The sequence below is a fragment of the Triticum dicoccoides genome, chromosome 2A (assembly GCF_002162155.2).
Source record: "Triticum dicoccoides isolate Atlit2015 ecotype Zavitan chromosome 2A, WEW_v2.0, whole genome shotgun sequence".
NCBI lineage: Eukaryota > Viridiplantae > Streptophyta > Magnoliopsida > Poales > Poaceae > Triticum > Triticum dicoccoides.
Genome location: NC_041382.1, coordinates 747424044 through 747437162, shown reverse-complemented (window position 1 = coordinate 747437162; position 13119 = coordinate 747424044).

Here is a 13119-nt window from a genome sequence, read left to right as displayed (position 1 = left end):
TTAATATAAATAACAGGAAGTAGAAAGAGGGTACAGAGAGTTGTGTTTTCTAACTTCATCCATCTCATGATCATCAAATGGAGTCCATTAACAAGGTTGATCAAGTCTTGTTAACAAACTCATTCCGAATAACATGGAACCGGAGAATTTTCGAATAACACTAGGTTACCTCAATGGGGATATGCACATCCCCAACAATAAGAATATCATATTTCTTCTTGACAGTAGGAAGAGGAAATTCTAAACCTCCAAAAATAATCGATGAAAATTTCCAATAGAATTGATACTATGGACTTGAGGTTGTTTCCTCGAAAAGTGTACTGTATGCTCATTACCATTAACATGAAAAGTGACATTGCCTTTGTTGCAATCAATAGCAACCCCTGCAGTATTCAAAAAAGGTCTTCCAAGAATAATAGACATACTATCGTCCTCGGGAATGTCAAGAATAACAAAGTCCGTTAAATAGTAACGTTTGCAACTACAACTGGCACATCCTCACAAATACCGACAGGTATAACAATTGATTTATTAGCCATTTGCAAAGATATTTCGGTAGGTGTCAACTTTATTCAAATCAAGTCTACGATATAAAGAGAGAGGCATAACACTAACACCGGCTCCAAGATCACATAAAGCAGTTTTAACATAGTTTCTTTTAATGGAGCATGGTATAGTGGGTACTCCTGGATCTCCAAGTTTCTTTGGTATTCCACCCTTAAAAGTATAATTAGCAAGCATGGTGGAAATCTCAGCTTCCGGTATCTTTCTTTTATTAGTAATAATGTCTTTCATATACTTAGCATAAGGATTCATTTTGAGCATATCAGTTAATCGCATACGCAAAAAGATAGGTCTAATCATTTCAGCAAAGCGCTCAAAATCCTCATCATCCTTTTTCTTGGATGGTTTGGGAGGAAAATGCATGGGTTTTTGAACCCAAGGCTCTCTTTCCTTACCATGTTTCCTAGCAACAAAGTCTTTCTTATCATAACGTTGATTCTTTGATTATGGTTATCAAGATCAACAATAGGTTCAATTTCTATATCATTATCATTGCTAGGTTGAGCATCATCATGAACATTATCATTAACATTATCACTAGTTTCAGGTTCATTACCAGATTGTGTTTCAGCATCAGAAATAGAAATATCATTTGGATTCTCAGGTGTTTCAGCAATAGGTTCACTAGAAGCATGCAAAGTCCTATCATTTTTCTTTTTCTTCCTTTTAGAAGACTAGGTGCATCTATATTATTTCTCTAAGAATCTTACTCAATTCTCTTAGGGTGGCCTTCAGGATACAAAGGTTCCTGAGTCATTTTACCAGTACTAGTAGCCACTCTAACAGCATAGTCCTTATTCTTACTATTCAATTCATTGAGCAAATCATTTTGAGCTTTAAGTACTTGTTCTACTTGAGTGGTAACCATAGAAGCATGTTTACTAATAAGTTTAACTTCACCTTTGACATTAGCCATATAATCACTCAAGTGTTCAAGCATATCAGCACTGCGTTTTAATTCTCTACCAAAATAAGCATTGAAGTCTTCTTGCTTAACCATAAATTTATCAAACTCATCTAAGCATGGGCTAGTAAACTTAGTAAATGGGATTTCAGCTTTATCATATCTATAGAGAGAATTTACCTTTACTACTTGTGTCGGGTTATCAATACCATGTGTTTCTTCAATAGGTGATGGATTAAAACCATATATTTCTTCAACAGGCGGTAAATTAAGACCATGTATTTCTTCAATAGGAGGTAAATTCTTAACATCTTCAGCTTTAATACCTTTTTCTTTCATGGATTTCTTTGCCTCTTGCATATCTTCAGGACTGAGAAGTAGAACACCCCTTTTCTTCGGAGTTGGTTTAAGAATAGGCTCAGGAAGTGTCCAATTATTTTCATTTGTCAACATATTATTCAATAGAATTTCAGCTTCATCTGGTGTTCTTTCCCTGAAAACAGAACCAACACAACTATCCAGGTAATCTCTGGAAGCATTGGTTAGTCCATTATAAAAGATATAAAGTATTTCATTTTTCTTAAGAGGGTGATCAGGCAAAGCATTAAGTAATTGGAGAAGCCTCCCCCAAGCTTGTGGGAGACTCTCTTCTTCAATTTGCACAAAATTATATATATGCCTTAAGGCAGCTTGTTTCTTATGAGCGGGGAAATATTTAGCAGAGAAGTAATAAATCATATCCTGGGGACTACGCACACAACCAAGATCAAGAGAATTAAACCATATCTTAGCATCACCCTTTAATGAGAACAGAAATATTTTAAGGATATAAAAGTAGCGAGTTCTCTCATCATTAGTGAACATGGTAGCTATATCATTTAATTTGGTAAGATGTGACAACAGTTTCAGATTCATAGCCATAAAAAGGATCAGATTCAACCAAAGTAATTATATCAGGATCAATAGAGAATTCATAATCCTTATTAGTAACAAAGATAGGTGAAGTAGCATAAGCAGGATCATATTTCATTCTAGCATTCAGAGTTTTTTGTTTAAGCTTAGCTAATAATTTCTTAAGATCACTTCTATCATTGCAAGCAAGAAAGTGTCTTTTAGTTTCTTCATCCATAACATAGCCCTCAGGCACAACAGGTAATTCATATTTATTAGGAGAGCCTTTATAATCACTTGCATCCGTATTATCAGTTTCAATAATTTCATTCTCTCTAGCCCTAGCAAGTTGTTCATCAAGAAATTCACCAAGTGGCACAGTTATATCAAGCATAGAAGTAGTTTCATCATAAGTATCATGCATAGCAGAAGTGGCATCATCAATAATACACTACTAGGGAAAACGTTATACACAGAATGTTACCAGTAGCGCTTGTTAAAATGAGGCGCTACTGCTACTTAGCAGTAGCGCGTCCGCTAGAACGGCGCTACTGTTACCACGCTTAGCAGTAGCGCGGCAGGAACAGAACGCGCTACTACTATAATTGCCACACCATTCCCGGCGTGCTAGGTATAGAAGTAGCGCCCTTCTACGAACAACGCTACTACTATGGATTTTAGCAGCAGCGCATTTTGCCTCCCCACGCTACTGTTAAAGCTATTTTCTCCTAACCCCCCGCGCGGCCTGATTCCCTCTCCTCTGCTTCCTCCCCCAATTCTCCTCTACCATTCCTCATCGCCTCCGCCTCGCCGTCGTCTCCCCCGACCCCGCCTCGCCGCCGTCTCCCCTGACCCTGCCTCACCGCCGTCTCCCCCGACCCCGCCTCGCCGCCGCCTCCCCCGACCCCACCTCGCCGCGCCTCGGTGCCGCTGTCTCCCCCGACCCCATCTCTCTCCCCGCCCTCTGTAAGCACTCTCCCTTCCGATCCCTCTTCTCTGCTTAGTATGAACCCTAGCTATTTAGTGCTAGTTACTATGAACCCTAGGCTATTTTTAGTGCTAGTTAGTTAATTACTTATATGGTAATTAGGGCAGTAGTTCCTAGGTACTAATTAGTTAGTAAGAACTAGGTACTAATTAGGTATTAGTTTATTTTTATTTATAGTAAGTTTATTTTTAGTAAGAACTAATTGAATTAATAGAACTCGTTAGTAAGAACTTGTTGCTATTTTTTTAGTTAAAGCAATTTTTCGCGCATCGACATCGACGATGCCTATCCCGCATCCCCGTCGTCGAGTCGGCGGAGGACGACACCTGCTTGACCAGACGGGCCATGTCCGGGACTGGGCTCCGCCGGGGTGGTACTGGGAGGCGCTACCTACCCGGAGGCGCAGGTTGGTGAGGAGCCAGCCTGTCGTTGACCCGAACCTTCTTTGGTGGCGGTCGCGTGGGCCAGTGACGGTCCAGAGGCTCGAGGACCCCGCGGAGGTGGTGCGTCACCGTGTTAGTGAGGAGGACGCGCACGTCCGTCGCTACTTGTTTGCGTTGGAGCACAGGTTCTCCAATAACTGATAGGTTCTCCAGGGATCTCACTGGAGCTATGATCCCGTGATGGTTCCTTCTCTGTGGGTGTCCACCGCCCGCGCCGATACCCGTCGTGTGCTAGGGTTTTAGTTGTATTAGTGATGTTATATGTATGACACTATTTGGGATGTATTAGTGATAATATTCTACGATGTACGGACGCATGAGATGATTTACTTTTGCTTATTGAATGCATGCTAATTTGAGTCCTATAAGATATTTTGAAATGTATATCTTGTGTTGCTCAAATAGGATATGTGCTTGCCCAAGTGGCCGGTCATGTTTCCAGGTTACACCTCCGAGTGGCCTATGTTTTGCCGGAGTGTTGATTCATTTCCGTTCCGGCAAATTTCAGGCGCTCGATATGTCCTATTTTAGCAAAGGTCATGCCGGATTTTTCCGTGAATTTTGGCATGACTTGTGCCAGAATATGTCGGAAATATCGAGTGCCCCGGATTTGTGTGTTGAGTATCCTGGTAGTTGTCTTCGATCGATTTTCAATTAATGTTTTAACTATGAACATAGGAAATGTCTGACGACGAAAAGGATTTCGGTATTTGCAAATACTGCGAAGACAAGCACGGCCTGTGCGACGGAATCTTCCTAGATGATGATAGGCGCTTCAGAATCAAGCTGGACGAGAACTTCAAAGTGGATACAGTAAGTCACAACGGCAAGTCTTTTTTTCGTAATTAAGCATGACATTTGCTTCATTTCCTTCAACTTATAATTTAAGCATGACATTAAGCATGACAAGTCTTTTTTACTATTCTACTAGCGTATCCCATGCTATGCAAGAGTTTTTGTATTGGATAAGATAGGTTTCAGTCGTACTATGGAGGAAAAGAAATTTTACTTGAAGACCGAGCATGGTTATATTTTCAACGTAAAATTATACAATTCAGACGACTACACCTATTTTGGATGCGAAACATGGTGATCACTATGCAAGACTTATGCATTTGAGCCTGATATGGTTATCACCTTTGATATTCATCCGGAAGATGATATTGAAGGTAATACCGACATCTAGGTCGATGTGCAGACGCCTCCAGTTATACCATTATGTAAGTTTCTCAACCATATTTATGTCTTTGATATTGTTTATTCAAAAATAGTTGACAACTAATTTGTATTGTCAGCTTATTTCGGTGCAAGCAAACATGTCCAGCGCTTGGTAGACAGGACCTACTACTGTCCCGGGGCTGAACTAAACTGCGAGGAGCTAAGTCATTATGTTTCATGGCTTGAGGATCTTGATACTATCAAGAAAAATTTTCTTCCTGCACTTAGAAATGTTAGTATTGAAAACGTGCGACCAATAGTGTCCGTAATGAACTATGGTCACATCTATTTAGGAAGGATGGTAAGATTTTTACTATTTGTCCTTAGTGCATATTTTCCATACATTATTTTTGAAGCTAAACTTCATTGCTAAGTATGTTACCATACGATGTTCTTCAACAGGGACTCCCGATGAATGTTGTGCCTTATGGGATCGAGACTAAAGGTACCATGAGTATTTTTAGCTTACGGCCAAGATATCCTACAGATTACTTTAGTGCATTCAAGATTAGCGACGGATGCTTAATAGTGCAAGACTGGACCAAATGTGTGATGGGGGAGCGCAGAGAAGTACTAGGGGGCAGCAAACAGATGCGCTACCCACGATTAGGAAACAGGTTCATCTGCATGCTCCAACTTGATCAAGGAGGAGAGCTACACATGTTTTATGTTATTTTACCTAAGAGAGAGCAGCAGGAGTGATTAGCTAGCTAGAAATGAGTTTGAGGGTGATGATGTGCTACACTATTACTATGATGATAAAATAGCTAATGTTGGTGGTAATGACTATGATGATTATTATTAGCTAGTGTTAGTGGTGATTAAATAAATACTGTTCGTGGTAATGACTATGATGATGATTAAATAGCTTGTGCTGGCGGATTAGATTCAAGTGGAGGCAACATGTGGTGCACATCGAAAGTACTACCAGTCCAAACTAGATCAAGTTTGGATTAGTAGTATACTTTTGACATGCACCACATATTGCCTCCACTTGAACCTAATCCACCTTCATTTGACACACTATTATGGACATAATGATGTAAACCTCATAACTGGTATTGTACCAATATTTGTACGTTGGCGCATAAATACACTAAAAATAAAAAATAAAAAAAGAATACTAGTAGCGATGGAGAGAAAACACGCTGTCAGTAGTTACATTAGCAGTAGCGTGGGAGTGAACAAACGCTGCAGCTATTTGTCCTAGCAGTAGTGCGTGCAGGCACGCGTTACTACTAAGCAATAGCTGTAGCGCCTTATTAGTAGCGCGCCTACCCGCGCTACTAGTGAGCACAAAACCAGCGCTACTAGGGTTTTCCCTAGTAGTGATATGCGACATATCGGAATCAATAGCAGAAGCAGGTTTAGGTGTCGCAAGCTTACTCAAAACAGAAGGTGAATCAAGTGCAGAGCTAGATGGCAGTTCCTTACCTCCCCTCGTAGTTGAGGGATAAATCTTGGTTTTTGGATCTCTCAAGTTCTTCATAATGATAAGCAGATATAAATCCCAAGTGACTCAAAGAATAGAGCTATGCTCCCTGGCAATGGTGCCAGAAAATAGTCTTGATAACCCACAAGTATAGGGGATCGCAACAGTTTTTGAGGGTAGAGTATTCAACCCAAATTTAATGATTCAACATAAGGGGAGCCAAAGAATATTCTCAAGTATTAGCAGCTGAGTTGTCAATTCAACCACACCTGGATAACTTAATATCTGCAGCAAGGTATTTAGTAGCAAAGTAATATGATAGTAGTGGTAACGGTAGCAAAAGTAACGGTAGCAAAAGTAATGTTTTTGGTATTTTGTAGTGATGATAACAATAGCAACGGAAAAGTAAATAAGCGAAGAACAATATATGGAAAGCTCGTAGGCAATGGATCAATGATAGAGAATTATGCCGGATGCGGTTCATCATGTAACAGTCATAACCTAGGGTGACACAGAAGTAGCTCCAATTCATCAATGTAATGTAGGCATGTATTCTGAATATAGTCATACGTGCTTATGGAAAAGAACTTGCATGACATCTTTGTCCTACCCTCCAGTGGCAGCGGGGTGATACGTCTCCAACGTATCTATAATTTTTGATTTCTCCATGCTATATTATCTACTGTTTTGGACATTATTGGGCTTTATTATACAGTTTTATATTATTTTGGGACTAACCTATTAACCGGAGGCCCAGCCCAGAATTGCTGTTTTTTTGCGTATTTTAGGGTTTCGAAGAAAAGGAATATCAAACGGAGTCCAAACGGACTGAAACCTTCGGTAACGTGATTTTTGGAACGAACAAGACCCAGGAGACTTGGACCCTACATCAAGCAACCAACAGGGAGACCACGAGGTAGGGGGGCGTGCCTACCCCCCACGCAGGCGCGCCCTCCACCCTCGTGGGCCCCCTGTTGCTCCACCAACGTAATTCTTCCTCCTATATATACCTACGTACCCCAAACGATCAGATATGGAGCCAAAACCCTAATTCCACCGCTGTCACTTTCTGTATCCACGGGATCCCATCTTGGGGCCTGTTTCGGAGCTCCGCCGGAGGGGGCATCGATCATGGAGGGCTTCTACATCAACACCATAGCCTCTCCGATGAAGTGCGAGTAGTTTACCTCAGACCTACGGGTCCATAGTTATTAGCTAGATGGCTTCTTCTCTCTTTTTGGATCTCAATACAAAGTTCTCCCCCTCTCTTGTGGAGATCTATTCGATGTAATCTTCTTTTGCGGTGTGTTTCTTGAGATCGATGAATTGTGGGTTTATGATCAAGTTTATCTATGAACAATATTTGAATCTTATCTAAATTATTTTATGTATGATTGGTTATCTTTGCAAGTCTCTTTGAATTATCAGTTTGGTTTGGCCTACTAGATTGATCTTTCTTGCAATGGGAGAAGTGCTTAGCTTTGGGTTCAATCTTGCGGTGTCCTTTCCCAGTGATAGTAGGGGCTGCAAGTCACGTATTGTATTGTTGCCATCGAGGATAACAAGATGGGTTTTTTATCATATTGCATGAATTTATCCCTCTACATCATGTCATCTTGCTTAAGACGTTACTCTGTTCTTATGAACTTAATACTCTAGATGCATGCTGGATAGCGGTCGATGTGTGGAGTAATAGTAGTAGATGCAGGCATGAGTCGGTCTACTTGTCTTGGACGTGATGCCTATATACATGATCATACCTAGATATTCTCATAACTATGCTCAATTCTGTCAATTGCTCAACAGTAATTCGTTCACCCACCATAAAATACCTATGCTCGTGAGAGAAGCCACTAGCGAAACCTATGGCCCCCGGGTCTATCTTCATCATATTAATCTTCCAATACTTAGTTATTTTCATTGCTTTTATTTTACATTGCATCTTTATCATAAAAATACCATAAATATTATCTTATCATATCTATCAGATCTCACTCTCGTAAGTGACCGTGTAGGGATTGACAACCCCTTATCGCGTTGGTTGCGAGGCTTTATTTGTTTTGTGTAGGTGCGAGGGACTCGCGCGTAGCCTCCTACTGGATTGATACCTTGGTTCTCAAAAACTGAGGGAAATACTTACGCTACTTTGCTGCACCACCCTTTCCTCTTCAAGGGAAAACCAACGCAAGTGCTCAAGAGGTAGCAAAAAGGATTTCTGGTGCCGTTGCCGGGGAGGTCTACGCAAAAGTCAACATAGCAAGTACCCATCACAAACCCTTATCTCTCGCATTACATTATTTGCCATTTGCCTCTCGTTTTCCTCTCCCCCACTTCACCCTTACCGTTTTATTCACCCTCTCTCTCTCTCTATCCACTACTAGGAAAAGGCATGCTAGTGGCGCACCGAATTTGCCTTCTAATGGCGCACTACCGGTGCGCCACTGGCATCACGCCATTAGAATTAAATTCTAATGGCGCACCACCAGTGCGCCATTAGTATCTGGTGTTCTAATGGCGCACCACGTAGTGCGCCATTAGTATAGCCTACAGTGCGCCATTAGAATGCCTCCTAGGGGGCCATATGTACCCATGTGCTTTGGCATTCTAATGGCGCACCAGCAGTTAATGCGCCATTAGTGTGATGATCACAGTGCGCCATTAGTGTCTTGTGTGGTGCGCCATTAGTATGAATATTAGGTTTTTTTTTTTTTGCTTTTCTGATTTTTGCACAGGTTACAAAATATATTATTGGACAGAATATAGACAGCAGCACACAGCAACATCAGATTCATCGAATACAATAGAAGATTAGTCTCCGAATACAATTCATCATATTAGTCTCCGAATTCAAAAGACCGAACAAAGATAAAACATTACAAGTCTCAAGACCACGAGTATCGAGTTTACCTTCACATTACAAGTCGATATCGATCATCTAAACTACCATCACATAGAAGAGAGCTGTGGTCATCACGATGAGCATCATCGCGATCAAACTGGTCTTCATCCGGTTCCTCCAACGCTCCCTCCTCTCTCCCTCTAGATAGCGGGCGTATCTACATTCGGCCTCCGCCCTAGTGGTGTACCCTTTGTAACTGTTACCGCTGAAACGGTGAACCTATCTCCGACACTCCTCCCAGTCGTCGTAGACTCCGGGAACCTTACCCTTGAACACGACATACGACTGCATCTCTATGCACAAGCCAAACAACAGACAATACATAAGCAATATGTAAGTATGCAACAAAAGGTTCGGAAGAGAAAAGCAAGACATTAATAGCACAATTCATGGTCCTACTAATAAATAGCATCGATTACATCTAAGTTGAACGATTGTCCAAATCAAAGAGACATACGAATTCATTAAAGTATAATTACAACATGAGCCAATCAATGTTTCAGAACTACACATCACTACTTTCGACTCGACTCATCGGACAGGAACGTGGATGAAGCCGCCGTCTGTCGTGATGGTCATGAAATCGCGGTCGTTGTCACCCTGCATTTGTAGCATTTCATCTATCTCACTATTGGATGGTTGATATCTGAGGAAGAACTGCCCCGAGGTATGAAGGACATCTTGATGGATGATGTCCGCAAACTCCGACTGGATGCGAAAGAATTCTTATCTGAGGTCCGCGTCCTGGACTGCCGACAAGCTCGCGGCCCAATCTTTGAGATTACCTGGTAGTAGAAGTTGATGATGGTCCCTTACGATCGCCCGCATGTGATGGAGGGTGTAGTAGGCATCCTTCTGACCGCCAGGCGGCTGCTTGACGCAGCAGAACTTCGTATTGTGTGAGAACATGTGCTTGCCGTACTTACGAACTGCCCTGGTGAAGGTGCCTCCAGATTTGGCGTAGGCGGGGAGAACATCATCAAGAACTTTCTTGACATTTGTGTAGTCTATCTTGGAGTTATGGTTCGGGTCTAAATACGTGGCCATGGAATATTTCGGGCTTAAGAGGATAAGTGTGCAATGTGTGTCACTGCATAGAACACGGAATGTTAGAAAAAAAAGAACGATGAAAATCTAAGAAATCATATGTTACGGGGCGGTTAAGGGATGACTTACTCGGGAAAGTAAGCCACAAGGAAGTTATCCTTATCTGGGTTTGCTAGAATGATGCCTTCGAGGTGTGAACTCGCAACTTGGCGGTCCCCAGCGCTGCTCAAGTTCTTGGCACGCATGTAGAAGGGGTCGACTATCACGATGTCCGGGGTCTTGTCTCTAATGATCCACATCTCCATACTCAGCGAAAACAGCCGAACGAAGGTGTAGTGCAGCGGATGAAGGTTAAACATAGCAAAGATGTCATCAAACCGCAGGACGATCGTACCCCCGATGTCGCCATCCACAAAGCCCTTTCCCTCTGGCACCTTGGCCACGTAAACCGGGTATGCCACATCCTTCTCTCTGAGACGCCGCTTCTCCAAAGAAAGAACACTGTCGTGCAGACTCCGCATAGCACCGGTTGCAGCATTCAGCATATTTGGCGGTAGCATCGCCCTACCCGCCACATGCACCCTCCTCGAGATATTCTTAGGTGAAGGTGGCCCGTCCTGAGCACAGATCGAACTCGGTGCCGGCTGGCTCGCACCGGCGCCCTTGTTAGTCTTTCGTTTCCGTCCCTTCTTCTTGATCTCCTGTAATGGGACCGAGTTCTGCTCACAGACCGCCTTCTTGAGCGTGTTGGGGCTGATAATATTTCGCACCTCAGCTATCTGAGGCTCGGTGAAGGCGGGAGCTGGAGGCGTGTCCTGAGAACCGAACGCCAGACGACGCCTGTTGCAATTGGATTTCTCCGCCGTACCAGCTAGATCGCGGGTGTCTTGGTTGGGTTCTTGAGAAAGAGGCCCACAGAACTCGTCAGCGTACCCATGTTCGGCAAAGTACTTATCAACTTTGGTAAATGTACCGTCGTCATTGTCGTCGTCGTCCGGATCCTGTGCCATAGGGCTGTCCGGATCCTGTGCCATAGGGATGTCCGACAGGTCCAGTAGTGTTGCGGCGTTCTTGCCATGGCTTGGCGCCGGCACGACTGGCAGTCTTGTCTGTGGGGTGGTGTCCCCCGCCCCCAAACGAATCTGGCTCTTCAGCCAAAGCAGGGGCCAGTTTACGCAGGTGCTGAGGGTCATCTCATCTTCTTCCTCGGCCCCAGCGGGTCGAATCGGAGGTAACAGCTCGTCGCAGCCTGGTAGCACCCGAACCACTTCAACCCTATACATTGTGGGTGGCATCGGATTACCGTGGAACATGGGGTTGCCCGGTTGAACGATTCTGCCCTTGGCGACATCGACCAACTCGGCGCCCACGAAGTGCAGAAGAGTGCAAGGAACGTCGGCGGTGCCCTGCGAAAACATGTACAGGGCGTCAGGGATGCCCAGTCAAAGGCAAGGAGATGAAGTCATTGGCCGAGAGGCTTAGTTACCGTGATGCCGTCGAGCTCGGCTAATGTCGAGGCACCGCCAACGGCGGGCGTGCAACTGACGGAGGGGGCGCTTGCTGGCGAGGTGCCGGCCGGCGTACACCCGGGTGCATTAAGCTCCAATGCCCGTGCCGGCGCCGAAGACACGAATACCGCCTCCGCCGGAGACACCTATGGCGCCGCCTCCGGAGACACCAATGGCGCCGCCGGAGACACCAATGGAGCCGCCTGCGTGCTGTGCGACTTGCTGGCCGTGAAGCTGGGAACCGGGGGAGGCCCCTGTTGGCCGCCCGCAATCCATGTCGTCAGCCCATGAATCAACGTAGGCACCATGGCGTTGAGCGTCGTTCCAAGTTGTTGTTGCACTTGCTCTTGGACAAGCTCCAGAATCCGCGCCACTTGTGCCTTGAGTTCTTCAACCTCGCGCGTCTGGCTTTCCGAGCTAGTCTTTTTTCTCCTTCCGCACACCAGCGGTATAGTATGACCCCCATTTTGTGGACAAGCCTTTGCCGGCCACACGACCAGCTGACGTCGGCTTAGTGAGCTTATCCTTGTTTTTCATTACATTCAACGCCCTATTTAAAGGGGTGTCGAAAGGGGAGCTCTTAGACGACCCGGCGCTACTACCTTCAGTGTCCTGCGAAAGGAACATGAACCATTTAGAAATATTGGGGATTAATTAGAGTGCAACCATATGGAGCTAATTACGCGGGGGTGTATTCCTTACCAGAAGAAGCTCAAGCGCCCTGGTCTTCGGATCCGTGGTAAGCTCCTTTGTTATCGGGTCCTCCTTGTACCGGGCCCTGACATAGTTCCTGGTCTTGCTCGGCACGCTCCGCGTCCTCCTTGTCCCATATAGGCTCCGCCACTCTGTAACCGCTGGGACCGAGTTTGTGTTCCCCTAAGTTCAACTCCCACATTTCTTTCCCCCACTGACTTGATTCGGAGGTTGCACTGCTCTCGCACTTGATCTTGAACTCCTTGTACTCATCTTCGCTCATCAAAGGATATTTCGCCTTGATCTTCTCATAACTATCACCTTTATCAATCATTCTCTTCACCGCGCTTTTCCAAGTAGACAGGGCCGTGCTCATCTTCGTGAGGGCGGCACTGTTCACTTTATTCCCTGAGAGGCGTGTGTTTTCAAATTCGGCGGGGAACTTGTATCGTTCGTGCAGCTTCGTGAAGAGGAGGTTGCGCAAATTCCCTCGGTCCTTATGCCTAAGCTTCTCGGTGTTGATCGAGACGGT